Source organism: Lithobates pipiens, unplaced genomic scaffold (assembly GCF_037356315.1).
Source record: "Lithobates pipiens isolate NorthernLeopardFrog02 unplaced genomic scaffold, aLitPip1_a1.2 Scaffold_22, whole genome shotgun sequence".
Lineage (NCBI taxonomy): Eukaryota > Metazoa > Chordata > Amphibia > Anura > Ranidae > Lithobates > Lithobates pipiens.
This window is the reverse complement of record NW_027507784.1, coordinates 173,973,940-173,996,324: the sequence shown is the minus strand read 5'-3', so window position 1 is coordinate 173,996,324 and position 22,385 is coordinate 173,973,940.

Below are 22,385 nucleotides of genomic sequence, written 5' to 3'. Positions count from 1 at the left end.
CAGGTTCAGGTCTATAGTGAGAGATGAAATCTCAGTAGCCTCACGGAAACTTTCCTCTGACCTTATGCGAGGTCTTAAAGAGATAGGCCATCGCACCAACCAGCTTGAGCAGAGAATGGACTTAACCACAACAGTGCTAGAGGGCCATGAAGAGGAAATTGAAAGACTGACTGGTGAGCTAGAGGGACTGCGGGATAAGTTGGAGGACTCTAAAAATATAGCCCGCAGGGACAATTTGAGAATCCGTGGGATTCCCGAGGCCATTACAGACCTACAAGGTACGGCCACGACCTTTTTCCAAGAGCTAGCCCCGGAGATTCCTGTCGATCGGCTGGAGTTTGACCGCATTTCGGTCCTTGGCCCCAAAACCTACAGAGGGCCCCCCCAGGGATGTCATTATTAAGTTGCATTACTATCGCACAAAAGAAAGGCTCCTACAGGCAGCGAGGGAACGTCAAGACCTTAGCTTCCAGAATCTTTCCCTTCAGCTGTTTACGGATCTATCTCCAGTTACAATTGCCAAAAGAAGGGCTTTAAAACCTTACCTACTGATTCTGCAAAACCAAGGCATAAAATATAGATGGGGCTTCCCCTTTAAGTTGTCCTTTACTTATCGGGGACACCAAGTTCACGCTTCCTCTGTCTCTGACCTGAAACGCCACTTCCAAGACTTACAGTTGGATCTCCCTCCGTCTCAGAGTGACCCGCCTGTATCGTCCTCCCGCACCTGACAGGGTCACCCCCCGCAATTCCTCACAGGCTTCTCAGCAGGGATCCCAGGCCCTGCGATCGCTTCAGGCCCAACGCTACCAGGATGTCCCCACAGGATGACATTTGTTCTGCCTATGACCGGGTCGGTCCTCTGCTCGGCACTGTGAACAGAATTTTTTGTTGCTTCGTATTTTAGTTTACTTTTATTTTTCTACACATCTTATTTCCAATTTAATTTGGAGATGCGGTTAATACCTATCTTGCCCTATGTTCCGGGAGCAATTCTGTGAGGGCATGTTATGGGTATCATACCCTTTGACGAGGGGTGGCCCCCCTTTTTTTTTTGTGAGGTGAGAGCCTCCCCCGGGCTCCTCCGGGGCCCACCGGTTGCCATTGTTGAGGTGCAAGGGAACACTTTACAGTTTATTAATGCAATACAACAGATGGATGCAAACTAGGGGTTGGGGTCTTTCTCTTTCTTTCTTCTTATTTGTTTACTAGGCCTGGTTTTAGTGTCAACTGTTTGTGTCTGACAAAGTGACACGTCTTGTGTTATTTTTTATTTTTTTTTTTGGCTGCTATCGAGTCAATAGTTAAACTGAATTAATCTGGTGCTTATGTTTAATGTTTGTTTCATTTATAACTTTTTTTAGATATGCCGGGTGGGCCTGGTGGACCACTGCGCCCCCACTGCGTCGGTACTTGCGTGGGATCATGGTCCCGCCCAACCACCAATCTTTAGGTGGACCCACCGGTCCACGCCTAGTGGCACTACTGCTTCACTTTATGTATCTTGTCTGAGCTCCTCTCGGCTTTATTCTGTCTCTGCCTTCTCTCTTCTTCTACCGTTCCTTTCTGGCCCTCCTGGGCTTTCCTATTTCTATTCCTTTTCCTCTTTTCCCAGAGTCCAGGGGGGTTGCGCACAGAGCCTATAATAAGCCTCCTTTTCCCTACGCAAGATGACATTACATTGGCTGTCTTTGAATGTGCAGGGTATGAACTTGCCACAGAAACGGGTTAAAATATTTAAATACCTTAGAAAACAACTTATTGACATAGCATGTTTGCAGGAAACTCACTTTTCCTCTACCTCCTATCCTAAATATTTTGATTCCCAATATCCCCAAGTATTCCAGGCCAATGGTCAGACCAAACAAAGGGGAGTTTTGATTGCTTTTCACAAGACAGTCCCGTTTCGCTGTGATAGACAGATAGCCGACCCTGCTGGTAGATACCTCCTGCTTTTAGGGAATATTCAGGACACCAAGGTTATTATTTTGACTTATTATGCCCCTAATTCTAACCCAGGCCCTTTCCTGTCCCATATCTGTGCTCTGTTGACATTACACCAGGGAGGGACCCTATTGCTAGCAGGAGATTCCAATGTAGCCCTAAATCCAACCTTAGATAAATGCCCTTCGGACAAGCTGGCTCCCTCCTCGGCAGCTAAAATGTTTTCCCGCTCTTTACGCTCCCATGATTTAGTAGACCTCTGGCGAGAATGCCATTCATCAAGCAGGGATTATACCTACTATTCCCATCCGCACCATTCACACTCTAGAATTGATCATGTCATCATGTATAGAAAACATCTTCCTTTAGTGGAGTCGGTATCTATCTTGGCAGCTCCCTGGACAGACCATGATCCCCTTTTAGTAGTCTGCCGGTCTTTAATGCATAATCCACAACCTTCCCCCTGGGTCAGGAATGACTCGTTATTACCTTTGCGGAATATTCAGGATAACTTAACGGAAGCGTCAATTGAGTACTTTTGCCTTAATTCTGCCTCGGTTTCTTCCCCAGTGACCCTATGGGAAGCCTACAAAGCTGTCCTCAGGGGCCATATTATTCAGTTAGCATCAAAACGCAAGAAAGAAAGACAAAAATTGCAGACACAATTGGAGTCCCACCTGGACTCTACTTCTGTTATTTTTAAAAATACCCCTTCCCGTGCTAACCGTAAGCTCCTGGACCAGGTTCGCATGGAATTAGACCTTTGTCTGACCGATTCAACTTGAACGCACCTTGCGCTTTTCTCGCCAACACTGGTACTTCAGAGCAAATAAACCCACTGCAATGCTGGCTAGGAGATTACGGACGTTTGATTCTAAACCAGCTCCTATAGCATTGCGCACTCGACATAACCAACTAACGAGTAACCCGGTGTGTATACTGGATGAATTCCGCCATAGACTTTCTGTTCTATACTCCGCCCAGGACTCTGAATCGGAGTGAGATAGGACAGAATTTCTCCAGCGAATTTCACTTCCCTCCTTAACAGGCGCCCAGAAGGACCTTATGGACCGTAATATTCGTGAATCCGAGGTTAGGCAATTTATTAAAGATCTAAAAATTGGGAAGCGGCCTGGCCCGGATGGCTTTACGGCCCTTTACTATAGGAAGCTAGTAGATGTGGTAGCAGCCCCATTGACGGCTGTGTATAATTCCATTAAGAATGGGCAGAACCTTTCTCCGGAGTTACTCACAGCCAATATAGTGATGATACCAAAGCCCGATCGTGACCATACCTCCTGGGCGAACTTCCGTCCTATATCCCTAATTAATATAGACATGAAAATTCTTACAAAAATATTGGCTAATCGTCTCAATTCTTTCCTTCCCCGCCTAATTAAAAAGGATCAAGTAGGCTTTGTTCCGATGCGACAGGCTGGCGACGCGATCTGGAGAATTATTCAACTGCAGAACATTGCCCATACCCGATCATTAGAATATATGCTTTTGTCGCTAGATGTGAACAAAGCTTTCGACACGCTATCCTGGCCGTATCTTATGACCGTACTCCACCACTTTGGCTTTGGAGCTTCATCTCTGCGTTGGTTGGCAGCACTGTACGACGCCCCTCAAGCCAAAGTTAAATACTATGGGTTTGAATCACCCAAATTCCCTATCCGAAGGGGCACTCGTCAGGGCTGCCCACTTTCGCCCCTATTATTTGTTTTGGCCATGGAACCTCTAGCGGAGTCGATCCGTTCACATCCTGACATCAAGGGCATCGAAGTCCACATATGTCCTCATAAAAATTCACTATTTGCGGATGATATCCTGTTAACTTTGACTTCACCCAGACTTTCCCTACCTAACTTGTTTTCTCTCTTGGAGACTTTTGCGTCCCTTTCGGGTCTGCGAGTTAACCCTACTTAGTCCAAAGCTATGTCGGTAAATCTCTCATCTCTAGAATTATCCTCTATAAAAGCAAATTTCCCTTTTCAATGGCTTCCTTCATTACCCTATCTGGGAATTCATATCACCCCTAAGTATGAAGGTTTGTATCAGGCCAATTTTCCTTCTCTTTTTCGTAAACTAGATGCATTGCTGTCCTCCTGGTCCCACTGTCCGATCTCCTGGTTTGGCAGAATTACAGCGGTCCGTATGACCTATCTCCCTAAGTTATTATATTTCTTTAGGATTCTGCCCATCCCAATTGCCCCCCACATACTGCGAATCTATCAGCGTAAACTTCTGAAATTTATATGGGGGTCCTCTCGTCCTAGAATTAACAAACAGACATTGTACGCCAGGCGGATTGAGGGGGGCCTGTCGGTCCCTAATCTTCGGGCGTATTATCTGGCGGCGAATATCGCCCCAATCACTCGCCTCCACGGCAATTACCAATTGCCACTGTGGGCCACTATTGACCTGGTCGACTCACACCCTACACCCATCTCGTCCATACCATGGCTTCCTCCCGTGTATGGTCCATTCGCTTCGCCTCTGGGACTCGATAAAATACTCAGCGAGTCTCATATCCCCTCATTTGCCTTTACTACGCCTTGCGCACTGCCCAATGTTCCCCCCTAGTTGCGACAATCCAGGTCAGTTTTCTTGGTGGGCGGATAAGGGCTTTACAGATGTTTACTCACTGCTTACCCCTATGAAAATAATCTCCTTTGAAACGCTTCGTTCCTCCCATGACATTCCCTTGCGGGAACATTATAGTTACCTACAAATTAAGCACTTTCTCCAGCAACTCCTTCGGGCCCAGCCTACTCCGTACACTTTGACCCCCTTTGAAAAGATATGTAGGGCTACTCCTCACTCCCCGGGGACTATATCCCTACTATACTCTTCTATCATTTCTATTAGCAAACCCCCCGTAAACAAATATTATCTTCAATGGGAGAAGGACCTAGCGAGATGGCTGGACCCGGAGGACTGGCAGACTATGACATTATCTCTCATGAAAAGTTCAAGGAATGTTCTTATTCTTGAAAATGCATATAAAGTCTTTTATAGGTGGTATTATACGCCCGATAGGCTAGCGAGATTTATCCCCTCTTATTCTCCTCATTGTTTTAGGGGCTGCCCGATAACAAGGTCTATGGCACATATTTGGTGGACATGTCCAAAAGTTTGCAGACTCTGGGTCAGGGTCTATGCACTGCTACGAAATATGTTTCATACCAACCTGAAAAGAGATCCATATGAAGCCCTACTTTGTAAACCTATCCAAGAGCTTCTTTGCCCAGAGCACCAACTAGCCCAACATCTTTTTAATGCAACAAAATTGACCATTGCGCGCTCCTGGAAAACTCCTGTACTCAGCTTTGAGGCAGTTAAAAATCGTATGAATGACATCATGGTTAACGAGAAACTAACGTCCTTAACCTCTGACACACACAATAAATTTCTTAGAACCTGGAGTCCCTGGATATCTTGTAACCCGGCCTCCAGATTTGATAGTCGCTTGATGTCAATCTAAGGGCTCTGTGTGCACCCTCCCCTCCCCTAGTGGATCGGACTCTCTCCCCTCTTTTTCTTCTGGTCTTTCCTATCTATCTTCTCTACTCTCTTTCTGACTTTTGCTTCTAACCTACTTCTTCCTTTCTCTTGTCCATATGTGTACTCCTTCCTCCGACCTAGGTTGTGAAGGACCCACATTAGTCTTGCTGGTTATGATGGTTGGAAATAGTCAAACCCGACAGATTGCACTATATTTTCATTTTTTCTCCTCTCTTATATAATGTCCTTTTGATCTACTTATAAGTGATTGTTCATTTTGGGTGCGTTTATGTTTTTCACCATTTTTCAGCACTCATGTTGATGTACACCATGCTTTACATGTAATATTCCGCAGTCGGGATTTTTTTTTTCTCTTTTGTTGATATCTATTGTAACCAGCAATCATTTGGATATTCTTGTTATGTTTTACTTGTTAATAAAACTTTTGTAAAAGAAAAATTAACATCAGGTACTCTCACGCCTCAGATCAGCCCCAAATTCTTGCAACTCCACACTTCTTATCAGCCCCAATTCCAGCAACTCCACACTTTAGATCAGCCCCAATTCTTGCACTTCCAGTTCTCAGATCAGCCCCAATTCCTGCACCTTCACACCTCAGATCACTGTACCCCCCTACTCATCTGTCCTACCACCCCCTGCTCATCTGTCCCACCACTGTAACCTCCCTGCTCAACTATCCCACCACTGGACCTCCTGCACATCTGCCTCACCACTGAACCCCCCTGCACATATGCTCCACTGCTGTAAACCCTTGCTCTTTTGTTCCACCGCTGAACCCCCTGCTCTTCTGTCCCATCGTTGAACCCCTTTCTCATCTTTCCCACCATTGTACCCCCTGACCATCTGCCGTAACTCTGTTCCCCCTTCTCATCTGCCCCACCACTCTACCACCCTGCACATCTACCCCACCACTGTACCCTCTGCTCTTAAGTTCCATCACTGTAACCCCCATGGCTCATCTTCCCCACCAATGTACCCCCTTTCTCATCTGCCCCACCACTGTATGGTGTCACATACAAGCATCTGCAATGAATGCGCAATGATGAGTTCAGGTCAGGGGCATTTTCTGAAAGCAGTGGGCCTGTGTTCAAGATAATAAGTCGGGCCCCCGCAGCTGAGGAAAAGTGTAGCCCGGAGCTCCGCAGCAAAAGTTGGATTTGATTTTCATTGTGCTGAATACTCGCTGTGGTTTAAAGGGACACAGAGTTTTAGGGTTCAGTAATAAGTGACACAAAGGTTCAGGAATAAGTGACACAAAATTCAGAGGTCAGGTTTTTTTTTTTTAACTTTATCTCTTTATTGATTTTTCTTTCCCAATTTAAACATAACATACAACATTACCATATAAAACCAAAACACCATACAAATTACATATAGCCCTTTTACACCCTTCCATTCCCCACATTCATCTCGTTCCCCCACTCACTCAGACCCACTCCTCACACTGCTTCTTAACTGGCAACTCCCCCACTCACTCAGACCCACTTCCCCCGCTGTTTCTTAACTAGCAACTCTTCCCCCTTTTAAATATAAACCCCTTCATTCATTTTCTCGTACCACAACTTCCAAATCCTATCACATTTTTTAATACCACCCTGTCTTATATATGCTTTCTTTAAGAATAACCCTATTCATGTTCTGCACTCACTCTCCACTGGTAGGGGGTGTTGGAGACTGCCATTTCTGAGCTATCAATTTCCTGGCTTGAAAGAGGGACCTTATTTTCGCCAGTTTACTATCTTTGGGATCGCTACCCCCCTCAATCCATCCCAGCACACACCCCAACGGTTCCACTTCTACTACCGTCTCAAATACTCAATTCATTATCGTCACTACCTTTCTCCAATACCGATATAGCTTGGGGCATCTCCAGAACATGTGTATCATATTTCCCTCTGTCCTTCCACACCTAGGGCAAGCCGCATCACGCCTTCTACCAAACAGAAAAAGCCTCTTGGGAGTGTAATATGCTCTATACAACAGGAATAGGTGAGAAAGCTTTTGAGGGGGGGAGATGGACACCCAAGGTGCCAACTCAAGAATCCTCTCCCACTGATCTTCCGAGATGCTTCCCACATCTGCTTCCCATTTTTTCCTATTCGTTTGCTCCTGCGTTCTTACCTGGGTCTTCTTGCACAAATTTACATAGACTTTAGATATTAACCCTTTCCCTGATTTTACTCGTAATATATCCTTGATTACTGGCATCTCACACCATTCTATTGCCTCTTCCCCAAACTGTTTTCCCAACGCGTGTCTAACCAGCAAATATCTGAAAAAAGACTTCCTCGGAATTGCAAACTGGTCCCTTAACTCTTGAAATTGTTTCAGATTACCGTTCTGGTAGATCTGGTGGATAAGCTTTATGCCGCACCTTTCCCATTCCCTTATTTGTCCTATTTTCTGTATCTCATCTAATTTATTGTTATCCCAAAGGGGGGAGTACTCCGTAAATCCCCTATATCCCAATATTCTTTCGGTTGCCTCCCACACCTTTATCATCAACCCTAGCGTAGGAACATCTTGCAGATGAATCCCTGACTCTAGTGTCACTACCAACGGTCTACCCAGAAGTTGTTCAAGAGGGGTTTTCTTTTTTCCATCCTCCATCCTCTAAGCCCTCTCCCACCAGATGTTGTAGCTGGGCCGCTAAAAAATAGTTAAATGGGTGTGGAAGTGCCACTCCCCCTCCATTACTGGGTAGTTGCAACGTTTTTAAGCTAATACGTGCTTTACCCCCTTTCCAGATCAATTCTCTAAATATGGAGTCTACCTTATAGAACCATTTTTTGTAGATCCATACTGGAGAGTTGTGTAGAACATATAAAAGTTGTGGTAAAACTATCATTTTAATTAAGTTACATCGACCTGCTGCTGATAGAGGTAATCTCTTCCAGATATTGGTTTTATGTTTTAGTTTAAATAGCAAAGGGGCCAGGTTGTCCACTATGTACTGTTTAGGGTCTTTAGTGATGCGTATGCCTAGGTATTTCATTTGCGTCACTATCTGGATATGTGCAGCTTCACAAGGTAAAGGACTATCCAGGGAGTCAATAGGCAATATACAGGATTTCTCCCAATTTATCTTTAATCCCGCAAGATGTCCAAAATCTTTAAATAAAAGATAAATTTGATCTAAGGGACATGGCCAGGGGTTCAATTGCCATGGCAAACAGGGGAGGAGACAGAGGGCACCCCTGTCTCGTTCCTCTCTTCAATTGAATCCCTGCCGAACTATCGTTATTTATTCTTATCCTTGCTTCCGGGGACCTATATAGCATTTTCACCCATTTTATAAATACCAGGCCCACATGAAATTCCCTCAAAACCCTCCACAAATAGCTCCACTCTATGGTATCAACCGCTGAACCCCCTGCTCTTCGTTGTGTAGCCAATGTGGTAGTAGGACTGAAAGAGCGGTCCGGACCACTCTTTCAGTCCTACTACCACATTGGCTACACAACGAATTCCAGTGAGTCAGCCTTGGTTGGGGGGATTATTTATGTTGCTCCCCAACCCTGTTTCTCTAGCCATTTTTATATAATTTTTTCTCTATATAATTAATTAATTTTTCTATTTTCACAAAAATTCCTTTTAGATTCCATATACGCTTGCTCCTGATGAGTGGCGGTTAAGCCACAAAACGCGTAGAGCTACTGGTTTCCATGTATTTACCAAATCGTATTTAGACCTCTATGTTATTATAGAATTCTTACTCCCCCTTCAGGTTTAGTGAGGTCATAGGTCTTGTGGATTTTACTTCTTAAGTACTGTCATATACCATGCCTTTTTGAGACAAATGAGGAAACGTTTTATTTTTTACATCATATGAATGCATTATTTTTATCCATATTTATACTGTTTTATCCATCTTTATTAATGCACCGAATTGGAGTGTATTTAGTGAAATAATTATCATATGTATTATTATATGTATGTTATTTTGCATTACTACTTTCTATTTATTAAATAGTACTATTATTATGTAATTTTGTATATTTTGATTGATGTATCAATAAAACTCCTTTACATTCGCCCTTTTATTATTTTGCTTCCATGTGCTGCATTTAAAGTCCCATCTCCCTTGTAAATTATTTCCCCCCCCCCCCCTCTTTTTTGCTTTGTAATTGTGACTTCAGGGCTATCAAGGGCCAAGAGCAATGATAACTGTGTATTTGTATCCCAGCAGACATTTGTGTCAAGAGTCCATATTATACGTATACTGTATGTTATTTATATTGTACATTCACAACAGTCCCTGTTCTCAAGGCTGGCTGTACATGGATCGATATTCAATCCATTTATGGGCAGGCTGATTGTAAGTAGATTCATTGATAGACTTGGCTACAACCAGCCTGTCAGATTTTTTACATTAACCGCTAGCAGTAATCATTCATCTGGCCAGAAAAGGCCCCCCTCCCACCCCACTGACAGAACACAATAGTGCTGCGGGAGGCATTACCCCATCAACACTGACTGTGATGATGGGGGATTCAAGTGATTTTCTTTCCTTCCGCCCAAGAAAATCAAAACCATTTGCTTAAACACCCTACCTCACATGTATTCACACACATACTACAGCCAATTTAAAGTGGAGCTCCACCCAAATTCTACTTTAAGGTCTCCTCCCCGGCTCCTTTTTGTGAAATGGAGCTTTTGGGTAGGAGGGGGGAGAGGGTACTCGATTTTGACAGGTACCCATCCTCACTTCTGTTCCAACCACCTAGGCGATCGGAAGTGGAAGTTCTAAACCCCCCCCCCCTCTCTCCTGAAAGCGGAGTTACACCCAAAAGCGGAACTTCCACTTTAAGCACTCCTTGCCCCCTTACATGCCACATTTTTTGGATGGGAAGTGGATACCTCATTTTGTCAGGTACTTCCTGTCCCACTGCCTTCCTCCATCGCCTAGGCGACTCCTCCTCTCCCCTCCCTCTCTGCAATCTTCTGGGACACATCACAGGTCCCAGAAGATTGCCTGGCCATTAAGAGCACAGCACAACTCACGCATGCGCAGCGTGTTGAAGCCACAAGCTGTCACAGCCGGGTGCCCACACTTACAATGCTGGCACCGCAGAGAGGAGGGGGATAGAAGTGAGGGTTTGGGTGGCCACATCTCTGGACCGTGGGACAGGTGAGTGTCTGTTTATTAAAAGTCAGAAACTGCTGACTTTTAATAAACTTACCAATGAGTGAAACTCCACTTGAAGTCGTCTGGGACACATGACAGGTCCCAGAAGACTGCAAGACCAGTCAGAGTGTGCAACACCGCTTACACATGCACAGTGGGCACCCAGCTGTGAAGCGGCAAGCTGTCAAGGCCGGGTGCCCATAGCAAAGGTGCTGACGAGAGGGGACGCAGGGAGAAAACAGCTGGGGTGAGCACACCGCTAGATCGTGGGACAGGCGAGTGGCTCTTTATTAACAGTCAGCAGCTACAGTTTTTGCAGCTGCTGACTTTTACTTTTCACTTACGAGACTGGAGCTCCGGTGCAAAGTGCACAGTCTATTTGCCTTTAGTAATTCAACCCCTTAGGGTCATATTTACATGGTTGCATTTTAGTGTGCTGTGGTTCCCAATGTCCAACCTGGTGTTTGGAAAATGCAGCATGTCTGTTTTTTTTTCCTGCTCTTAGTGTGATAACAGTAGGGTTCCCACCTGTCCGGTATTCACCTGGACAGTCTGTGTTTTGAATAATATGTCCAGGTTTCAGACTGCAACCCCCCCCCCCCCCCCATCCAATTTAGGTGTGTCTGGGCACATCCTATTCACCCAGTGTGGTGCAGAGTCCCCTTGTTGCCTGGGTTGCACACGCCTATACTCCCCATTAACCAAGTACCACAACCACCCAGTGTATAGGCCCCCTCCCTCCCTTCTCTGTTGTTCCCCTGAGCAAATGAGTACAGGCATACCCCACTTCCCACTTTTAAGTACACAATGGGGTTTATTTACTAAAGCTTGAAATTGCAAAATCAGGCTCACTTCTGCATAGAAACCAATGAGCTTCCAGGTTTTATTACCAAAGTGTAATTGAACAAGCTGGTGTTAGAAGCTCATTGGTTTCTATGCAGAAGTGAGGCTGATTTTGCACTTTCAAGCTTTAGTAAATAAACCCCATTGCGTACTTAAAAGTGGGGTATGCCTGTACACTAAGGTAAGGGGGACTCAGATGTAAGGGGGAGCTTAGGGAAACCTGATTTAATGGGGAATGGGGAAATCTGGGAATTCTGATGTAAATGGGGGCTCTCTTAAATGGGAAACCCTCTTACATCAGAGTTTAATTTTATACCACAGTCCATAGTGTTCCCCCGTAAAAAAAAAAAAAAAAAAAAAAAAAATTGCTGTGTGGCGCTAAAGTGTTCGGGTTTGGCTTGAAGAAAAGGTGGCAACCCTAGGTGTGCCGCCAAACATGATTTCAAAGTACTTTGCAGACTTTATATCCATGTCAATCTTTTCCTTCATGGGATTTGCCAGTACACTTATAAACTCATTTTAAGTTTGCAGAGCAAGATACAGTGGTGTGAAAAAGTGTTTGCCCCCTTCCTCATTTCCTGTTCCTTTGCATGTTTGTCACACTTAAGTGTTTCGGAACATCAAACCAATTTAAACAATAGTCAAGGACAACACAAGTAAACACAAAATGCAATTTGTAAATGAAGGTGTTTATTATTAAAGGTGAAAAAAAATCTGAACCATCATGGCCCTGTGTGAAAAAGTGATTGCCCCCCTTGTTAAAACATACTATAACTGTGGTTGTCCACACCTGAGTTCAATTTCTCTAGCCACACCCAGGCCTGATTATTGCCACACCTGTTCACAATCAAGGCATCACTTAAATAGGAGCTGCTTGACACAGTAAGGTCCACCAGAAGATCCTTAAAAGCTACACATCATGCCGAGACCCAAAGAAATTCAGGAACAATTGAGAAAGAAAGTAATTGAGATCTATCAGTCTGGAAAGGGTTATAAAGCCATTTCCAAAGCTTTCGGAATCCAGCGAACCACAGTGAGAGCCATTATCCACAAATGGCGAAGACATGGAACAGTGGTGAACCTTCCCAGGAGTGGCTGGCCGCCCAAAATTACCCCAAGAGCGCAGCGACGACTCATCCAAGAGGTCACAAAAGACCCCACAACAACGTCCAAGGAACTGCAGGCCTCACTTGCCTCAGTTAAGGTCAGCGTTCATGCCTCCACCATCAGGAAAAGACTGGGCAAAAATGGCCTGCATGGCAGAGTTCCAAGGAGAAAACCACTGCTGAGCAAAAAGAACATCAAAGCTCGTCTCAATTTCTCCACAACACATCTTGATGACCCCCAAGACTTTTGGGACAACATTCTGTAGACCGATGAGACAAAAGTGGAACTCTTTGGAAGGTGTGTGTCCAAGTATATCTGGCGTAGAAGGAACACTGCATTTCATAAAAAGAACATTATACCAACCGTAAAATATGGTGGTGGTAGTGTGATGGTCTGGGGCTGTTTTGCTGCTTCAGGACCTGGAAGACTTGCCGTGATAAAAGGAACTATGAATTCTGCTGTCTACCAAGAGATCCTGAAGGAGAATGTCCGACCATCTGTTCGTGTACTCAAGCTGAAACGAACTTGGGTTCTGCAGCAGGACAATGATCCTAAACACACCAGCAAGTCCACCACCGAATGGCTGAAGAAAAACAAAATGAAGACTTTGGAGTGGCCTAGCCAAAGTCCTGACCTGAATCCTATTGAGATGTTGTGGTATGACCTTAAAAAGGCCGTTCATGCTCGAAAACCCTCTAATGTAACTGAATTAGGACAATTCTGCAAAGATGAGTGGGCCAAAATTCCTCCAGGACGCTGTAAAAGCCTCATTGCACGTTATCGCAAACACTTGGTTGCAGTTGTTGCTGCTAAGGGTGGCCAAACCAGTTATTAGGTTTAGGGGGCAATCACTTTTTCACACAGGGCCATGATGGTTTGGATTTTTTTTCACCTTTAATAATAAACACCTTCATTTACAAATTGCATTTTGTGTTTACTTGTGTTGTCTTTGACTATTGTTTAAATTGGTTTGATGTTCCGAAACACTTAAGTGTGACAAACATGCAAAGGACCAGGAAATGAGGAAGGGGGCAAACACTTTTTCACACCACTGTATGCAACAGATACTTTGAGTTTACAGGTGCTTGGCTTTAATCTAATTAGGTGTTCTTTCAGTACTGGATTATATTTTGAAAGTATTTCAACCATCTCAAGAAAGTTCCCTTTATCAAATGAAGACTCATCTTCCTTGTGGCCACAGAATGCCATGTTCTGATTGAAAGAAACAATGGATGTCAAGCAATCTGTGCAAGATATCCCTCCACTTTTTCTTCTCAATCTCCACCATAGTAATAGTTTCAGCATCAATGGTTTTGTGCAGCATCAGTCCTGCTGCCAAAGTTTTAAATTTTTCAAGACAATGTGCCCTGTACACATGATCGCTTTTCCCGTCAGAGTTTACGAAATTCCGCTCAAGCTGTCTTGCATATACATGGTCACACCAAAGTATGACCGTCAAGCACAATGGGGCATACACACAGTGAGAATATAAGATGAAAAGCTCCCATCTGACTATTTCTGTCAGAAATTCCGCTTGTGTGTGTACGGGACATTAAGTGTTCTTTAGATGTCTCATGGTTATGGTTATATACTTCCGAGCTTAATTTCCACCACTTCTGAAATCCAGTCACACATTTGGATGTTTGTATCTGTAGTACAAATGGCAAACAATCTACAGCAAAAACAATATACAATTATCAGTGACAAAGGAGTAAACAATTCACACAGAATCACCTTGTAAAACCACCCTTTTGAAAATTAGCTCACATGTTCATTTGTTTCAGCTTTTGCATCTTGCCTTTTTGCAACAATGAAAGGGCCATCCTTGTTCTGGAAAGAAGCCCTTCCACGTTTAATTATTTCAACCCAAAATCAATCTGCAACTGTCATCTCCCAGAAAGAAACCTTAAGGAGAAATCTTTCTCCTTAACGGCACTCATCTCGTTTATAGTATCCTGACTATAGCTAGAGTCATTCCGAGAACTCTCTTCTACGTCAGATTCTGCTATTTCCATTTCTTGCTCTTCTATTGAAATTTATCTATTTCCACTCCTTGCTCTTCTAATTCAGTTTCTGCTATTTCCACTCCTTACTTTTCTGTAGAATGGATGTTAGCAATAGCATCAGATTCAGACAAATCAGCTTAATGAAGTGGAGTCTGACAAGCAGGGTCTTTTGATGAACCCTGGCCATCATCCGCTCTTGTGACACACTGAAGCATATGAAACAAAGGTACCAGGCCTCCTTTAGTCTAATGAGAATCTCCAGAGTCAAGGACAGCTGACATCCTGCATAGAATGGGGTGGCAAGGCATAGTAGGTGTAATATAAGGTAGATTCATGGGCTCCAGACATTTTTTGAATTCAAAGAGATTTATTTTCTCTTAAGCAGAACAGTGGGAGAGAGGGTTTAGGGCCAGGACACCCTTAGGTAGTTGCAATGTTAATTAGCAGACTCAGAGACTTCTACAGGTAAACAGCCATGCAGGGAAAGGCATCCTGCAAGACACCACATCTGCATGTGTAGGAGCACTGTCTACTATGGTAACAGTCTTAGAACAGTTTCTAACACAGATTTTAACAAACTCCTTTACTTTTATACAGTCACTTATTGTAGACTCTCAGCCCACTGAGCTCCCAGTCTCTGTCACTAGACTTGCTCATTCACTAATACCGAATCCCATGAGCTCTTCTAATCTTCTTACTTTAGTATCTCTCTCAAGCGTCACCCCCGCTTTCCTGCTGGGTCCCTGGTATGGCACTACAGATACTCCTAAAGCGTCCCCCCACTGGCTGGTTCCCTGGCTTGGCACCTGCTGAAGTTTCCAGAATCTTCACCGTCCCCAGTTGGCGAGAAAACTTCTCCGGCACTTGCTTCAGCTACTCACTCTGGTCCCTGGTAACAAGGTGGTTGTTCCCTTAGCGGTGACAGCTTCCCCTCTACCTCTGACCATGACAGGTTCTCTGGCCAGCAGAACTGCCACTTCTGGTTGGACTGCAAGCTGCCATCCCAACCCTACATAGCTCTCTTCTGGATAGGTCCTCAGACAGCCTAGCAGCCAGATGTGCCCGGGATAGGCCTAAAGTCTAAGACAGCCATCCAGGTGGCACATAACCCCGATCACCTGACACCTCACCCAAATAAATAGGTTCTCCCAGCAAGCCAAGGGACTCAAGAAAATCCCTGCTCATTGGCTGAAATACCCTATCTATTCCTAATCTGTCCTTGCAATGCTCTTGTCTTATCTAATGTCACCAGATACCCTGCCATCTAGTGACAGAAGAGAGAAGTGCAGCAATTCCAGACTTGGGGTAAAATCAATTGATCCCTAACAATTGGTCAAATATACCTGGCAGGTAAATTTAAGAGCAACCCTGGCTAAACATCAGGGTGCTACACATAGAAAGTGTTTTTATTTATTTAATTCTTGTCTCCTTTGCTTTCCTTTGCTGATATCCATGTGGGCTCTTTGACTTATGTATTCCATATGGCATGAGAGAATATTCCTACAGTAAATACCAATATATTCTGTTCAGATATATATTCTGTATTTCAGATTAGGCCTGAGAAGGACCAATGTCATTAGCAAGGCTTTTAGGCCCTAGGCCTGCCTAGTCAATCTCAGTGATTTGAGTAGCAGACCTAGACACTGCTACCGGAATTGATTACAATACAATATTATATATAATAAATTATTACTATACATTCATCACATTATTAAAGTATAGAGTGCAAATATTTTTTCATACTACAGTACCCTCTTTTGGGATGGTCTCAGGGAAAGTATGAGAAAATTATCTGCACTGTGTACTTTAACCACTTCAGCTCCGGAAGGTTTACCCCCCTTCATGAGCAGGTCATTTTTTTGCGATACAGCATTGTGTTATTTTAACTGACAATTGAGTGGTCGTGCGATATTCTACCCAAATAAAATGTACGTTTTTTTTCCTCCACAAATAGAGCTTTCTTTTGGTAGTATTTGATCACCTCTGTGGTTTTTATTTTTTGTGCTATAAACAAAAATGGCCGTCAGTTTTGAAATAAAAACAATATTTTTTACTTTCTGCTATAAAGCACACCCAATAAAAATAAATAAAAATAAAATGTAAAAATTCTAATTTATTCATCAGTTTAGGCCAAGATGTATATATGGCAATATATGCATATTGGGATTTTATTTTACCAAAAACATGTTAGCCTACTGTCTAACGAAAGCAGAGAGGACAGCGGTAATCATAGCCACATACTTTGTGGGCACTCACGGCAGTCTTGTGCGCAGGCTATATCCACACTGCTTTATTTCCCTTCTGTTTGGTAACGATCAGAGCATATTTATATTATAGAACATGTTTGCTATGGGTGACATAAAGCCTTTGAGGAAGGACATATTAGTTTGAAACATATCAGGCATCATTCTCATCAGCTGCATGTATTAGCCCACTGATCACATATTGGAGGGTATTATGCTATACTTGTGGTTTTGTATCATTATTGGTTTTACTGTTTCTATTATGTAATTATTTTTTGATATAATTAAATAAAACATATTTTTAAATACTTTCTGGTCTATCCTCACAATTCTGAGGGATGTTGCTGTGCAATATGCACTAGGCTTTCTCTTTTTTTTTTTTTTCTTGAATTTTGGATTGGGCAGACCAGCTCATATACACACTGTCACTCTCAAACTTTTATTTATTTGTCACTGTACTAATGACACCGATATCAAAGGGGTTAACATTAGGGGGTATCAAAGTGTTAAATGTACTAGGGAGTGCTTTCTAACTGTGTGGGGGGGTGCTTTGTCTGTGAGAAGATATAGATATATGTTTCCACTTATCAGAAACACAGGATCTCTGTCTTCCCTACTAGCAGAACGGCAAACTGCCTTGTTTGTATAGGCAGACCACGTTCTGCCTCTCTCATGAATGATCGGTGTGTCCCAGCGGACATCAAGTTTGCCAGACCCACTGATTGATTCTCGCTGTATTCAATCACAGCGGGAGCTGGTCACTGGCGGTGCGCGCACGTAACACAAACCTGAAGAGTGATCACATAAAAGTATAGTATATAGGAGCCACCTCCCCCCAGTACATATATGTGAGGCAGTCGACAAACGGTTATTAAGTTGATGAATGTGTAGCCATATTTATATATATTTTATTGTAATCCAGTCCAGTGTGCTGAGTGAAGGGCCTAGCCACTGCTACTGGATTTGATTACAATAAAATAATATATACAGTATCTCACAAAAGTGAGTACACCCCTCACATTTTTGAAAATATTTTATTATATCTTTTATGTGACGACCCTGAAGAAATTACATTTTGCTACAGTGTAAAGTAGTGAGTGCACAGCTTGTATAACAGTGTAAATTTGCTGTCCACTCAAAATAACTCAGCATACAGCCATTAATGTCTAAACCCCTGGCAACAAAAGTGAGTACACCCCTAAGTGAAAATTTTCGAATTGGGCTCAATTAGCCCTTTTCCCTCCCCGGTGTCATGTAACATGTTAGTGTTACAAGGTCTCAGGTGTGAATGAGGAGCATGTGTGTTAAATTTGGTGTTATCGCTCTCACTCTCTCATACTGGTCACTGAATGTTCAACATAGCCATTCATTCCAAATAACTCTCTGAGGATCTGAAAAAAATAATTGTTGCTCTACATAAAGATGGGCTAGGCTATAAGAAGATTGCCAAGACCCTGAAACTGAGATGCAGAATGGTGGCCAAGACCATAAAGCAGTTTAACAGGACAGGTTCCACTCAGAACAGGTCTCACCATGGTCAACCAAAGACGTTGAGTGCACGTACTCAGCATCATATCCAGAGGTTGTCTTTATGAAATAGACATATGTGTGCTGCCAGCATTGCTGTGGGGGTTTAAGGGGTGGGGGGTCAGCCTATCAGTGTTCAGACCATACACCGCGCACTGCATCAAATTGGTCTGCATGGCTGTTGTTCCAGAAAGATGCATTAGAAAGCCCGCAAACAGTTTGCTGAAGATAAACAGAATAAAGACATGGATTACTGGAACACTGTCCCGTGGTCTGATGATACCAAGATAAACTTATTTGGTTCAGATAGGTCAAGCGTGTGTGGAGGCAACCAGGTGAGATATACAAAGACAAGTGTGTCTTGCCTACAGTACAGCATGGTGGTGGGTAGGGATGAGCTTGATGTTCGAGTTGAACATACGTTCGACTCGAACATCGGCTGTTCGCACGTTCGGCGAATACCGAACGTTATGGGAAGTTCATGCAAAATTCATGTGGTGCTCACGGACCACAATGCACTGCGCCATCGCAGTCATAGCTCAGTCTGTGTAGTACACGCCCCACACTATATAAGGCCGCCAGCGCGGCGGCCTTGTGTAGTGTGTTGGCGTCTGTAGGAGTTAGTGGGTGTTCTCTGTGTACCTTCAAAACAGTATACACCGTTCGTTATCGGACGATTTAGCGTTCTTGCTCTTCTGTAATTGAGCTTTTAGCAATCTGCAGGAGTTTGTGGGTGTTGTCTGCGTCCCCTGAGCGCAGTATACACCATTATATCCACCTATATAGCTAGCTATATTGCTCTTCTGTAATAAAGCTTGCAGTCAGTTGTAGGAGATTGTGCGTGTTGTCTGCGTGCCCTGAGCGCACTATACACCATTATATCCACCTATATAGCTAGCTATATTGCTCTTCTGTAATAGAGCTTGCAGTCAGTTGTAGGAGATTTGTGCGTGTTGTCTGCGTGCCCTGACCGCAGTATACACCATTATATCCACCTATATAGCTAGCTATATTGCTCTTCTGTAATAGAGCTTGCAGTCAGTTGTAGGAGATTTGTGCGTGTTGTCTGCGTGCCCTGACCGCAGTATACACCATTATATCCACCTATATAGCTAGCTATATTGCTCTTCTGTAATAGAGCTTGCAGTCAGTTGTAGGAGATTGTGCGTGTTGTCTGCGTGCCCTGACCGCACTATACACCATTATATCCACCTATATAGCTAGCTATATTGCTCTTCTGTAATAGAGCTTGCAGTCAGTTGTAGGAGATTGTGTGTGTTGTCTGCGTGCCCTGACCGCAGTATACACCATTATATCCACCTATATAGCTAGCTATATTGCTGTTCTGTAATAGAGCTTGCAGTCAGTTGTAGGAGATTGTGCGTGTTGTCTGCGTGCCCTGACCGCACTATACACCATTATATCCACCTATATAGCTAGCTATATTGCTCTTCTGTAATAGAGCTTGCAGTCAGTTGTAGGAGATTGTGCGTGTTGTCTGCGTGCCCTGACCGCACTATACACCATTATATCCACTTATATAGCTAGCTATATTGCTCTTCTGTAATAGAGCTTGCAGTCAGTTGTAGGAGATTGTGCGTGTTGTCTACGTGCCCTGACCGCACTATACACCATTATATCCACCTATATAGCTAGCTATATTGCTCTTCTGTAATAGAGCTTGCAGTCAGTTGTAGGAGATTGTGTGTGTTGTCTGCGTGCCCTGACCGCAGTATACACCATTATATCCACCTATATAGCTAGCTATATTGCTCTTCTGTAATAGAGCTTGCAGTCAGTTGTAGGAGATTGTGCGTGTTGTCTGCGTGCCCTGACCGCACTATACACCATTATATCCACCTATATAGCTAGCTATATTGCTCTTCTGTAATAGAGCTTGCAGTCAGTTGTAGGAGATTGTGCGTGTTGTCTGCGTGCCCTGACCGCACTATACACCATTATATCCACCTATATAGCTAGCTATATTGCTCTTCTGTAATAGAGCTTGCAGTCAGTTGTAGGAGATTGTGTGTGTTGTCTGCGTGCCCTGACCGCAGTTTACACCATTATAGCCACCTATATAGCTAGCTATATTGCTCTTCTGTAATAGAGCTTTCAGTCATTTGTAGGAGATTGTGCGTGTTGTCTGCGTGCCCTGACCGCAGTATACACCATCATATCCACCTATATAGCTAGCTATATTGCTCTTCTGTAATAGAGCTTGCAGTCAGTTGTAGGAGATTGTGCGTGTTGTCTGCGTGCCCTGACCGCACTATACACCATTATATCCACCTATATAGCTAGCTATATTGCTCTTCTGTAATAGAGCTTGCAGTCAGTTGTAGGAGATTGTGCGTGTTGTCTGCGTGCCCTGACCGCACTATACACCATTATATCCACCTATATAGCTAGCTATATTGCTCTTCTGTAATAGAGCTTGCAGTCAGTTGTAGGAGATTGTGTGTGTTGTCTGCGTGCCCTGACCGCAGTTTACACCATTATAGCCACCTATATAGCTAGCTATATTGCTCTTCTGTAATAGAGCTTTCAGTCATTTGTAGGAGATTGTGCGTGTTGTCTGCGTGCCCTGACCGCAGTATACACCATCATATCCACCTATATAGCTAGCTATATTGCTCTTCTGTAATAGAGCTTGCAGTCAGTTGTAGGAGATTGTGCGTGTTGTCTGCGTGCCCTGAGCACACTATACACCATTATATCCACCTATATAGCTAGCTATATTGCTCTTGTGTAATAGAGCTTGCAGTCAGTTGTAGGAGATTGTGTGTGTTGTCTGCGTACCCTGTCCGCAGTATACACCATTATATCCACCTATATAGCTAGCTATATTGCTCTTCTGTAATAGAGCTTTCAGTCAGCTGTAGGAGATTGTGGGTGTTATCTGTGTGCCCTGACTGCAGTATACACCATTATCCACCTATATAGCTCTTCTCTAATTGAGCCATCTGCCATCTGCAGGAGTTAGTTGGTGTTGTGTGCCTCCAGCACAGTACAGTATACACCAGTATCTACCCTTTAATTCCTGTTCTATAATAAAGGCATCTGCAGGAGTTAGTGGGTGTTGTGTGCCTCCAGCACAATATACACTACCCAATTCCTGGTTTTCCCATCTTCCTTCAGGCCATTACCATGTCTGGAAGGCCAACAAGGAGAGGCAGACAGGCGTGAGCCGATAAAAGAGGGCAAGCAGGCTCTGTGTCTAGAGACAACAGTGCTGGTCGTGGATGCGGTGCATCGTCATCATCAGCACGTGGCCATGGGACATGCTTGTCCTTCATTTCGGCAGCTGGACGTGTTGAGCCGCATAATGCCGAAGACTTGGTAGAGTGGATGACCAATCCCTCTTCATCCTCCTCATCCTCTCTCACCCAGGCTCAGGGTACTAGCAAAGCAGCTGCCAACGCATTGTCTTCCCTCGTCTCAATGTCATCATCAGTGACTCCTTCTCTAGACCCACCACGTCCTCCTGAGGAGTCCCCTGAACTCTTTGAGCACAGTGTTGGGTACATGCTCCAGGAGGATGCCCAGTGTTTTGTAGGCTCTGATGATGACACTCAGCTAGAGGAAGGCAGTAGCATGAATGCAGAGAGAGGGGATGCTCAAGAAGGACAGCAATCTGGCAGTCATGTTCCACAAGATGCAGCATACTGCCAGGTTTGCTACAGCGATGAAGAGGGAGGGGATGATGAGGGCACTGACTCCACGTGGGTGCCTGGTAGGAGAGAGGAGGAGGAGGAGGAGGAGGAGGAGGAGGCACATGTCCAACGAGGCAGGATGCCCTCCGGGGGCCAGCTTAGGGGCAGCACACCGAATGAATTACACCGCAGAGCTCCGCCTGTGCAGGGCGCTGCCTCTGCGCGTTATTCTAAAAGTTCTTTGGTGTTGGCCTTTTTTGAGACGAGTGCATCAGATCGCACCGCTGCTATTTGGAACACATGTCTCAAGCGTATCTCGCGTGGCCAAAACATCAGCCGCTTGGGCACCACATGCTTGACCAGACATATGTTGACCTGCCATGCAGCTCGTTGGCAAGCGTAC